The sequence below is a fragment of the Ranitomeya variabilis genome, chromosome 5 (assembly GCF_051348905.1).
Source record: "Ranitomeya variabilis isolate aRanVar5 chromosome 5, aRanVar5.hap1, whole genome shotgun sequence".
Taxonomy (NCBI): Eukaryota; Metazoa; Chordata; class Amphibia; order Anura; family Dendrobatidae; genus Ranitomeya; species Ranitomeya variabilis.
Window position 1 is genome coordinate 261,338,828 of NC_135236.1, and position 12,444 is coordinate 261,351,271.

Consider the following 12,444-nt stretch of genomic DNA (forward strand, 5'->3'; position numbering starts at 1 on the left):
ATTTCTAGTGGCATTATAGTACATTCGGATCCCGTGTCAACCAAGCACCTCATCTTCCGCCCTTCAAATTCTGCTTCTATCACTGGACTACATGCAAACAAATCTTGCTCATTCTGTCGAGGGCTTTGTGTGAGTGGGGCCGCTGTTGCTTGCCCTCTCATGGCAGCGGCCGGAAGTTTAAAGCCGGCGACGGAGTTTCTGGGGCTGCAAGCGTCCGGCAGTAACGAGAGATGTGTCCCTGGCGTCCACACTTCCAGCAGGTGATTGCTCCTCGTGGATGAGGGCTTGACTCATTCCGATAGGACGACCTGGCCGTCCGTGGGGTCACCGTTCCAGGGGGTGGGACAGGAGGCCCCCGTGAGGGGGTAGAGGCGGGATCAACTGTCAGTTGAGACAATTTCAGCCTCAACTCCTTCACCTCAGCACGCAAAGCTTGTACCACGCTCACCAGCCCCTCTCCCCCTGACCCTGAAGACCCACCTTCTTCCAGCTGGGCACTGTTCACTGACCCCTCGGGCACATGGGCAGATTTCTCTTCCCTTTCCACTGCAGCTCGGTAAATCTGCCAGAAGGATAATTCTGGTGCAGCCCGGGCCATTTCCAACAGTTTGTCCCGGAGAAGTCTATTAGCTAAACCGGTGATGAATTGATCCCGGAGCAAGCGGTCTACCTCCCGGAATGCTCCCATGGCCCCCTGGTCTAGTCGCTGCATCTCATTCAGCGTCTCTTGCAAGATATTAGAGTACTGCATCAGGGACTCACACTCTCTCTGGGGGCGATTAAAGAATAGGGACCGAAGCTGGGCCACACGCGCTCGGCCCCCCAAACTCCCCTCTAACAGTTCCAAAATCTTTTCTAACGTATCCCTCTCTGATTCTGGGCGCACCATCACCATACGTCTAATATCGCCCTCCAGTGCATTTAATGCCAGCTCAGCGCGTAACACGGGGGTCAAATTACACATGCGCAGAATACTCCGGATTCTCTCAGCCCAATCTTGCAACGCCATATTGCGCACGTCATATTTCGGCATGTGCTGAAGTAAAGCTCCTACAGGCACATACCCTCCCGAAATCGCCGCGGCTGCCAGGGGAACCCCAACCCCCGAGGAGGATGCGGGTACAGCGGGGTCATTTCTACCCTCGCCCTCGTCCATGACAAACACTGGATCCTGCCGACTACGCCAAAAATGTAATGACCAGAGGTCCGAATAAGATCCAGTGAGTCACAAACAAAGACTAAGGCAGAAATCTCCAAACGGTATTTACTCAAAGGCAAAATAATAAAGGTAATATGGAGAATATTAAAGTAGATACACCCCAAAGATACACCAGCTCAGCAGCAGCTGAAATCACTGTGCCACTCCAAGGTCTCCTGAGAACTGTATGCTACAAAAGACTAGTAAGAAATTTACCTAACAAGGAAACTAAAACAGGAACAAGTGTAAATTGATTGTAATGTTATAAAGGGAGTCCCTGGAACGGCACACTGAGTATAACTTACACAACTCTAATATTAGATACACCTCTAAAGTAACAATTAAACACTCTGCGCAGGGATACCCGGGTATCTATAGCTATGGTACCGTATCCTGAGATAGATCTCCTCTCAGGTAAGAATCCGCACAGGCTGCAGCCCAGTCTATATCTTCAGCGCCAACAAGTTACAGCAAGCTCCTCTTGTCTGATCGGCGGATGCCGAGCCCAAACGCCGGGGACTTAGTTAGTGGCCTCACGATATTGTCTCTTCTTCTGTAGCTCCTAGGAATGCTTCCACGACAACCCGTCAGTCTCTGTATCAGCAATAGGTCAGACTTGTTTCTCCAATCAATGCACAGGGAATCACAGACTCTCAAACACGTAGTGGGTCTTTAGTCAAGTCTCAGTATTTTTAGATAATGGATTAGCTCTTCTTCAGAATACGCTGGCAACGAAGTCTCTCAAAGGTTAACAAAAGATTGGCTCTTCTCCAGGGGAACGTTAGCAAGACTAAGTCTCTCCACAGCTTCTTTTCTCTACACACTCGCAGTAAAGTCCACACACTGACTCCTTGCAATATCACCGCAGCTTCTGTCTTCTCTTCCCGCACTTTCTCTCTCACTTCCTTGTTTCATTTTTACACAGAAGACACCAGACCCCACCCACCAGCCCAGATTGTCTCCGGGATTCTGGCAGTATCAGAATTTGTCCCTTGCTGCAGCAGGCAGAAACCACAGGGTCCTAGTGCTCTCTCAGTGTGACTACAGTTCACCCTCTTACATAAGAACCACCAGGATGATAATGCACGTAATCGGATTGACTCTGCCTCATCGAATCAAGCCATAGTAGACATGTCTGGTGCCTCCTCATCCGCCTCTGTTTCTACCTTGGCCTCTATTGTTTCCACCCCTAAACGCAAGCGTGAGCCAAGATATGCACCGGCTAAACGGAACTATAGACAAACTCCGGAAAATACTAGAAACAATTTGAAGGTGATTAATTTAAGTAATTATATTTTATCCGAAACCGAAACAAATGTTTTGAAAAAAGGTCTCACGTTTTGCCCTACGGCACAATTTGATAAGTTTGTAGCTATTAAAGATTTACATTTGTTTGCCAGGAAATTAATGTTTAAAAAACATTTTCACAATGAAGAACTATCACAATTATTTCCAACAGAGGCGGAGCAGGAGGCACTAGAGATTCTGGATGAACTAGCACAAGAGCACAATGATCTAATGGGAGGTAAGATCCCGTCATCCATTTGGCCAAAATCTCGTAAGTTTCCCCCCTTGTCAGCCTGCCCCATCATTGACACTTTTGTCAAAACAGTGAGTAGAGAATTTGATAAAATTCCTCGTTTTCCTTCAATTGAAAACCTTGATAGGACCGAAAAAATGGCCTTAAAAAATCTGGAGAAACTAACTGATGTGGTGATTAAGCCGGCTGACAAGGGGGGCAATGTTGTAATCTGGCCCAAGCAGATGTATGAATCTGAAGCATTTCGGCAGCTAAGAGATAATGTATACTATAAAAAATTGACCTTTAACCCTTTTTAGAGCTGAACTCTCGGTGATTTTGAAAGATGCCCTTGATACAGGGGTTATTAGCAAGGATATGTATGCAGTAGGGTTGAGCGAAATGGGTCGGCCATTTTCAGAAGTCGCCGACTTTTGGCAAAGTCGGGTTTCACCTGATAGGAATATACTCACCCTCGGACGCGCCCTGCTTCTTTCCGGCAGCCTTCCTTCCTAAGAATGAGCGCGTGAAGGACCTTAGATGACGTCGCGGCTTGTGATTGGTCGCGTGACCGCCCATGTGACCGCTCACGCGACCAATCACAAGCCGCGACGTCACCGCAGGTCATTCACGCGCTCATTCTTAGGAAGGAAGGCTGCCGGTTAGTACCAGGGCGCGTCCAAGGGTGAGTATATCAATATTTTTTATTTTGATTCTTTATTTTACACATTAATATGGATCCCAGGGCCTGAAGGAGAGTTTCCTCTCCTTCAGACCCTGGGAACCATAGTATCCCATTGCACTGCATTGGGTTTCGTGTTTCGGCCGACCCCGACCCCGACTTTTTTATAGGATCGGCCGATTTCACTCGACCCGACTTTTGAGAAAGTCGGTTTTCGTGAAACCCGACCCGATCCTATAAAAATAAGTCGCTCAACCCTAGTATGCAGCCCTCCAAGTACCAGAGCCAACCGTATCGACATTTTATTTATTACCGAAAGTTCATAAAGACCAGAAAACTCCACCAGGTAGACCCATCATATCTGGATGTGGTAACTATCTTGAGAAAATAAATACATTTGTCGATTCGAAATTACAACCTCTGGTTGAAAATCTGCCCTCATTTATAAAAGACACCAATGAGTTCTTGAAAAAGATAGATGGTCTTTATGTTGGTGATGATACGCTCTTGGTGTCATGTGACGTCGAGAGTTTATACACTAACATCCGTCATAGTGATGGTGTGCAGGCGGCTGAGTATTTTTTGAACTCCTCATCTATACCCACAACTATAAGACAATTTACTGTAAAAATGCTTGAATTTTCATTAACAAATTTTTTTTTCTTTTTAAGGGGTCCCTCTACCTACAGCTCCAGGGCACAGCCATGGGCGCGTCATTTGTGCCCTCATACGCTAATTTATTCCTGGGGCTGTGGGAGAGGGACCTATTTCACACTGAGCCTGTATCATCAATGGACCGCATTCTTATATGGGTGCGGTTCATTGATGATATATTTTTTATCTGGCAGGGTTCTATGGATTCACTCCATATGTTTATGGAACAATTGAATCAAAATTCCTTGAATATCCATCTAACATATAAGTGTGATACAAAATTTATGGAATTTTTAGATGTGGGTATACATAGAGATGAGAGTGGCTGCCTGTACACCGACATTTTCCGAAAATTGACGGCGGTAAATTCTCTCCTACATGCCTCTTCGTCACACCCTCCAACAATGATCAAATCGATCCCTATAGGCCCATTTTTGCGCCTACGGAGGATTTGTACAAATGAGACAGATTTTGAGAGGCAAGCTTTGGATCTTAAAGAAAGATTCTTGGAAAGAGGATATAGTAAGCGTTCAGTAAAGAAAGGATATAATCGTGCCAAGCACACAACAAGACATCAAGCTCTATATGAAAGTAAGCCATCTAAACCCAATAGGGTAGTAAGGTATATTACACAATATCATGGTCAAACGGAGTTAATGAGAGCATATATAAATAAATCGTGGGCAATCTTGAAGGCCGACATGCTACATGCCCATGTTCCCTGGTGTATGTGGGAATGACAACTAGACAACTTAAGGTAAGTACCAGGGAACATATTTTGGGAAATATAGCTGCAAAAGAAGTGGAAGATATATCTTTATTAAAAACAATCCCAAAACACTTCAAATTGCATCATGAGTGTGATGCATCCCTGTTAAAGGTAACCGGCATAGATATGATTAAAAGTAATAAGAGAGGTGGTGAAATAAGTATGGCTCTGGCGAGAAAAGAAACAAAATGGATTTAGATGCTTGGCACGGTGTCACCTAAAGGGTTAAATGAGAATCTGAGCTTTGTACCTTTTTTGTAAACCGTTTCAGTAACCCTTTTCTTTTATAATGCTTGTGGTTTTTGTTATGCTCTAAGAATCAGGCTGCACTCAGATGTCATCCGAGTGCAGTCCTATTGTGAGTGACGATTCAAAGAGGGAAAACGGGAAGTGGACCCTCTAGACCGCGACGACGAACCACTCACGGACGAGCTGACCAGATAGACCGCCCCCTATACAGGGAGAGTTAGGGGCAGGCCCGTGAGGGACTATCGCCACGGAAGCTGGAGGACCAGGACAGGAGAAGACCAAGAAGAGGCGGAGATAGTAGGACCACAGGATAGGTGAGTACTGCAGAGACACAGGACTGGTGGGTAAATTGCAGCAGTGCAGGGACTGATGGAGGAACAGAGGGAACGCAGAGGCTAGCAGGATACAGGAAAGACAGGATAAACCCAAAGTCAGAGGGAAAACGAACTACACAGAGACTAAGAGCGGCCAGGAACACCTGAAGGAACAAATGATAACCAGGCACAGAGGAATGGCAGGAAGCAGTTTAAATACCTAAAGGCAGGGTATTTATTGTATTATTTATTTTTATTTTTTATTCTTTCTTTTCTCTTTCTATTTATTACTTTTTATGCTATTATTTGTGTTTATTTATTGATATTATATTGGTATTATAGTCTGGTGGCAGCAAGTATATATATGCCGCACTTATATAGACATAACTCCCCAATTTTTTTTTTGCCAGATTTTTTTGGCATATTTTTTTATATATAATTTTTGTAATTGCATACATGATTCTCTCCTAAATTCAATGGGTCGGCAGCTACATATCGGAGTGCATATTACAACCCTCTTTTTTTGCATGCAGCGTAAGTTCAGTATGCGCATGCGTGATTTATATGGTTAAACTCCGTTCTCATATGCCCCCCTTCTTTCCGTCCCCCTCAGTTCTATGTGTGACATACAAGCATAGTCTTGATATTTGCATGTGATTTATCATATAATAGAGCATAGATCACTTACGCTTTTCCCACACTGTGTCCCTAGCTGTGCGCATGCCCAGTCTGTGTTTTTGAGTCCCGGCTGTTGTGAATTTGCTTTTTGCTCCCTCTAGTGGTTACTAGTTTTTTGACTCTGGTTTTTCTGTCATTCCTTTTATCCGCACCTGGGTCGTTAGTTAGGGGTGTTGCTATATAAGCTCCCTGGACCTTCAGTTCAATGCCTGGCAACGTAGTTATCAGAGCTAGTCTGCTGTGCTCTTGTCTACTGATCCTGGTTCCAGTTATATCAGCTAAGTCTCCTCCTGACGAAGCCTGCAACGGCGAAACGTGCGTTGAGGCCCTTTCCTGCACACACCACGCCGGTGTCTCTGTCCATCATGTCCCAAGGTAATGTACCGGTCATTTTCTAGCATGCACATATTATGCCTGGGATTGCGGGACAGTTACTAGGTCCATCTTGTATGCCCTCCTTGTAATATGCACAGTACCAGTGGTACATGGTCTGATTGAGCTGCTCTACAACTATGACAGCAATGTTATTTTTATCATTATTTCTGTCATGACAGTAACTTTTATATGTAGTTGATATCTTCATTATTACCCTTGCTTCTTGGCATCGGTTGGGCTCAATGTACTGTGCAATACCATTATTTATTTAATTTCAAATAATTTTTCTCTTGGGTATTTCTCCCGGCGTGTTCGTGGTCAGGTTACCTGGATTTGTTGTGCCTTCCCCCAGCCATTTGTTCACATCTTTTTTAGGCTGGGGCTTTCTTGGCACGCCTTCCCCTTCACCAGTTTTTTGTCTATATGTCATTATTATGTGCTTGTGTATTTGATACTATAATAAAAAATTATTCAATTTGTTTGGTACCTCTCTGCTCGGTTGTTTTCTGTTTATTGTCTACATCTGTTTTTTTCATTTTTTCAACCCAGCGGATTTTTTATAGGTTTATATATCAGCTAAGTCTGCCTTTTGCTTTTTGCTATTTGTTTTGGTTTTGTATTTTTGTCCAGCTTGTTCCAAATCTATATCCTGACCTTTGCTGTAAGCTCTAGGGGGCTGGTGTTCTCCCCCCGGACCGTTAGACGGTTCGGGGGTTCTTGAATTTCCAGTGTGGATTTTGATAGGGTTTTTGTTGACCATATAAGTTACCTTTCTTTATTCTGCTATCAGTAAGCGAGCCTCTCTGTGCTAAACCTGGTTCATTTCTGTGTTTGTCATTTCCTCTTACCTCACCGTCATTATTTGTGGGGGGCTTCTATCCAGCTTTGGGGTCCCCTTCTCTGTAGGCAAGAAAGGTCTTTGTTTTCCTCTACTAGGGGTAGCTAGATTCTCCGGCTGGCGCGTGTCATCTAGAATCAACGTAGGAATGATCCCCGGCTACTTCTAGTGTTGGCGTTAGGAGTAGATATATGGTCAACCCAGTTACCACTGCCCTATGAGCTGGATTTTTGTATTCTGCAGACTTCCACGTTCCTCTGAGACCCTCGCCATTGGGGTCATAATAGTTTGCCAGGCCATTATTAAATGTTTAATGCATTGCAGAAGAGGGATTATAAGAAAGAAGATTCTGAGTTTTTTTTTTCTTCTTCCCCTTTACCTCAGAGTGGCTATGCTTGCTGCAGACATGAATGTCCAGACCTTGATTACAAGTGTGAGACCCTGTTCATCTGGAGATTCTGCTCAGCAAGTAAAAATTGTTATTTCGTTCTTACGGGGCGACCCTCAGGATTGGGCTTTTTCGCTGGCGCCAGGAGATCCGGCATTGGCTGATCTTGATGCGTTTTTTCTGGCGCTCGGTTTACTTTATGAGGAACCCAATCTTGAGATTCAGGCAGAAAAGGCCTTGCTGGCTATGTCTCAGGGGCAGGACGAGGCTGAAGTGTATTGCCAAAAATTTCGGAAATGGTCCGTGCTGACACATTGGAACGAGTGTGCACTGGCCGCTAATTTTAGAAATGGCCTTTCTGAAGCCATTAAGAATGTTATGGTGGGTTTTCCCATTCCCACAGGTCTGAATGATACTATGGCACTGGCTATTCAAATTGACCGGCGGTTGCGGGAGCGCAAAACCGCAAATTCCCTCATGGTGTTGTCTGAACAGACACCTAATTCGCTGCAATGTGATAGAAAAACCGCAAATTCCCTCATGGTGTTGTCTGAACAGACACCTGATTTAATGCAATGTGATAGAATCCTGACTAGAAATGAGCGGAAAATTCATAGACGCCGGAATGGCTTGTGCTACTACTGTGGTGATTCTACACATGTTATCTCAGCATGCTCTAAACGTATAGCTAAGGTTGTTAGTCCTGTCACCGTTGGTAATTTGCAACCTAAATTTATTCTGTCTGTAACTTTGATTTGCTCACTGTCATCTTATCCTGTCATGGCGTTTGTAGATTCAGGTGCTGCCCTGAGTCTCATGGATCTCTCATTTGCTAAGCGCTGTGGTTTTAATCTTGAACCATTAGAAAATCCTATTCCTCTTAGGGGTATTGATGCTACACCATTGGCAGCAAATAAACCGCAGTATTGGACACAGGTTACCATGTGCATGACTCCTGAACACCGCGAGGTGATACGTTTCCTGGTTTTACATAAAATGCATGATTTGGTTGTTTTAGGGCTGCCATGGTTACAGACCCATAATCCAGTCCTGGACTGGAAGGCTATGTCAGTCTCAAGTTGGGGCTGTCGTGGTATTCATGGGGATTCCCTGCCTGTGTCTATTGCTTCTTCTACGCCTTCGGAAGTTCCGGAGTATTTGTCTGATTATCAGGATGTCTTCAGTGAGTCTGAGTCCAGTGCACTGCCTCCTCATAGGGACTGTGACTGTGCTATAGATTTGATCCCAGGCAGTAAATTTCCTAAGGGAAGACTGTTTAATCTGTCGGTACCTGAACATACCGCTATGCGTTCATATATCAAGGAGTCTCTGGAGAAGGGACATATTCGTCCGTCTTCTTCCCCTCTTGGTGCGGGATTCTTTTTTGTGGCAAAAAAGGATGGATCTTTGAGACCTTGCATTGATTATCGGCTTTTAAATAAGATCACTGTCAAATTTCAGTATCCTTTACCGCTGTTGTCTGACTTGTTTGCCCGGATTAAGGGTGCCAAGTGGTTCACCAAGATAGACCTTCGTGGTGCGTACAACCTTGTGCGCATTAAGCAAGGTGATGAATGGAAAACCGCATTCAATACGCCCGAAGGTCATTTTGAGTACTTGGTGATGCCTTTTGGGCTCTCCAATGCGCCTTCAGTTTTTCAGTCCTTTATGCATGACATTTTCCGGAAGTATCTGGATAAATTTTTGATTGTTTATCTGGATGATATTTTGGTTTTTTCTGATAATTGGGATTCGCATGTGGAGCAGGTCAGGTTGGTCTTTAAAATTTTGCGTGAAAATTCTTTGTTTGTCAAGGGCTCAAAGTGTCTCTTTGGTGTGCAGAAGGTTCCCTTTTTGGGGTTCATTTTTTCCCCTTCTGCTGTGGAGATGGACCCAGTCAAGGTCCGAGCTATTCTTGATTGGACTCAGCCCTCGTCAGTTAAGAGTCTTCAGAAGTTCTTGGGCTTCGCTAACTTCTACCGTCGTTTTATCGCTAATTTTTCTAGCATTGTGAAACCTTTGACGGATATGACCAAGAAGGGCTCCGATGTAGCTAACTGGGCTCCTGCTGCCGTGGAGGCTTTCCAGGAGTTGAAACGCTGGTTTACTTCGGCGCCTGTTTTGTGCCAGCCTGACGTCTCACTTCCCTTTCAGGTTGAGGTGGATGCTTCGGAGATTGGGGCAGGGGCCGTTTTGTCGCAGAGAGGCCCTGGTTGCTCTGTTATGAAACCTTGTGCCTTTTTCTCTAGGAAGTTTTCGCCTGCCGAGCGAAATTATGATGTGGGCAATCGGGAGTTGTTGGCCATGAAATGGGCATTTGAGGAGTGGCGTCATTGGCTCGAGGGTGCTAAGCATCGTGTGGTGGTCTTGACTGATCACAAAAATCTGATGTATCTCGAGTCTGCTAAACGCCTTAATCCGAGACAGGCCCGCTGGTCATTGTTTTTCTCCCGCTTTGATTTTGTTGTCTCGTATTTACCAGGTTCAAAGAATGTGAAGGCCGATGCTCTTTCTAGGAGCTTTGTGCCTGATGCTCCTGGAGTCGCTGATCCTGTTGGTATTCTTAAAGATGGAGTTATCTTGTCAGCTATTTCTCCGGATCTGCGACGTGTGTTGCAGAGATTTCAGGCTGATAGGCCTGAGTCTTGTCCACCTGACAGACTGTTTGTTCCGGATAAGTGGACCAGCAGAGTCATTTCCGAGGTTCATTCCTCGGTGTTGGCAGGTCACCCGGGAATTTTTGGCACCAGAGATCTGGTGGCCAGGTCCTTTTGGTGGCCTTCCTTGTCAAGGGATGTGCGGTCATTTGTGCAGTCCTGTGGGACTTGTGCTCGAGCTAAGCCTTGCTGTTCTCGTGCCAGCGGTTTGCTCTTGCCCTTGCCTGTCCCGAAGAGACCTTGGACACATATCTCCATGGATTTCATTTCTGATCTTCCGCTATCTCAGGGCATGTCCGTTATCTGGGTGATATGTGATCGCTTCTCCAAGATGGTCCATTTGGTTCCCTTGCCTAAGCTGCCTTCCTCTTCCGATCTGGTTCCTGTGTTTTTCCAGAACGTGGTTCGTTTGCACGGCATCCCTGAGAATATTGTGTCAGACAGAGGATCCCAGTTCGTTTCCAGGTTCTGGCGATCCTTTTGTAGTAGGATGGGCATTGATTTGTCGTTTTCGTCTGCTTTCCATCCTCAGACTAATGGACAGACGGAGCGAACCAATCAGACTTTGGAGGCTTATTTGAGGTGTTTTGTCTCTGCTGATCAGGACGATTGGGTGACATTCTTGCCGTTGGCTGAGTTTGCCCTTAATAATCGGGCTAGTTCCGCCACCTTGGTTTCGCCTTTTTTCTGCAACTCTGGTTTCCATCCTCGCTTTTCTTCGGGTCATGTGGAGCCTTCTGACTGTCCTGGGGTGGATTCTGTGGTGGATAGGTTGCAGCAGATCTGGAATCATGTGGTGGACAACTTGAAGTTGTCACAGGAGAAGGCTCAGCGCTTTGCCAACCGCCGCCGCGGTGTGGGTCCCCGACTACGCGTTGGGGATTTGGTATGGCTTTCTTCCCGCTTTGTTCCTATGAAGGTCTCCTCTCCCAAATTTAAACCTCGTTTTATTGGGCCTTACAAGATATTGGAAATCCTTAATCCTGTATCTTTTCGTCTGGATCTTCCTGTGTCGTTTGCTATTCACAATGTATTTCATAGGTCCTTGTTGCGGCGGTACATTGTGCCTGTAGTTCCTTCTGCTGAGCCTCCTGCTCCGGTGTTGGTTGAGGGCGAGTTGGAGTACGTGGTGGAGAAGATCTTGGATTCTCGCCTCTCCAGGCGGAGGCTTCAGTACCTGGTCAAGTGGAAGGGCTATGGTCAGGAGGATAATTCCTGGGTGGTCGCCTCTGATGTTCATGCGGCCGATTTAGTTCGTGCCTTTCATGCCGCTCATCCTGATCGCCCTGGTGGTCGTGGTGAGGGTTCGGTGACCCCTCACTAAGGGGGGGGTACTGTTGTGAATTTGCTTTTTGCTCCCTCTAGTGGTTACTAGTTTTTTGACTCTGGTTTTTCTGTCATTCCTTTTATCCGCACCTGGGTCGTTAGTTAGGGGTGTTGCTATATAAGCTCCCTGGACCTTCAGTTCAATGCCTGGCAACGTAGTTATCAGAGCTAGTCTGCTGTGCTCTTGTCTACTGATCCTGGTTCCAGTTATATCAGCTAAGTCTGCCTTTTGCTTTTTGCTATTTGTTTTGGTTTTGTATTTTTGTCCAGCTTGTTCCAAATCTATATCCTGACCTTTGCTGTAAGCTCTAGGGGGCTGGTGTTCTCCCCCCGGACCGTTAGACGGTTCGGGGGTTCTTGAATTTCCAGTGTGGATTTTGATAGGGTTTTTGTTGACCATATAAGTTACCTTTCTTTATTCTGCTATCAGTAAGCGGGCCTCTCTGTGCTAAACCTGGTTCATTTCTGTGTTTGTCATTTCCTCTTACCTCACCGTCATTATTTGTGGGGGGCTTCTATCCAGCTTTGGGGTCCCCTTCTCTGTAGGCAAGAAAGGTCTTTGTTTTCCTCTACTAGGGGTAGCTAGATTCTCCGGCTGGCGCGTGTCATCTAGAATCAACGTAGGAATGATCCCCGGCTACTTCTAGTGTTGGCGTTAGGAGTAGATATATGGTCAACCCAGTTACCACTGCCCTATGAGCTGGATTTTTGTATTCTGCAGACTTCCACGTTCCTCTGAGACCCTCGCCATTGGGGTCATAACACCCGGCGCTCTGCGTCCATGTATACTTGGTTAC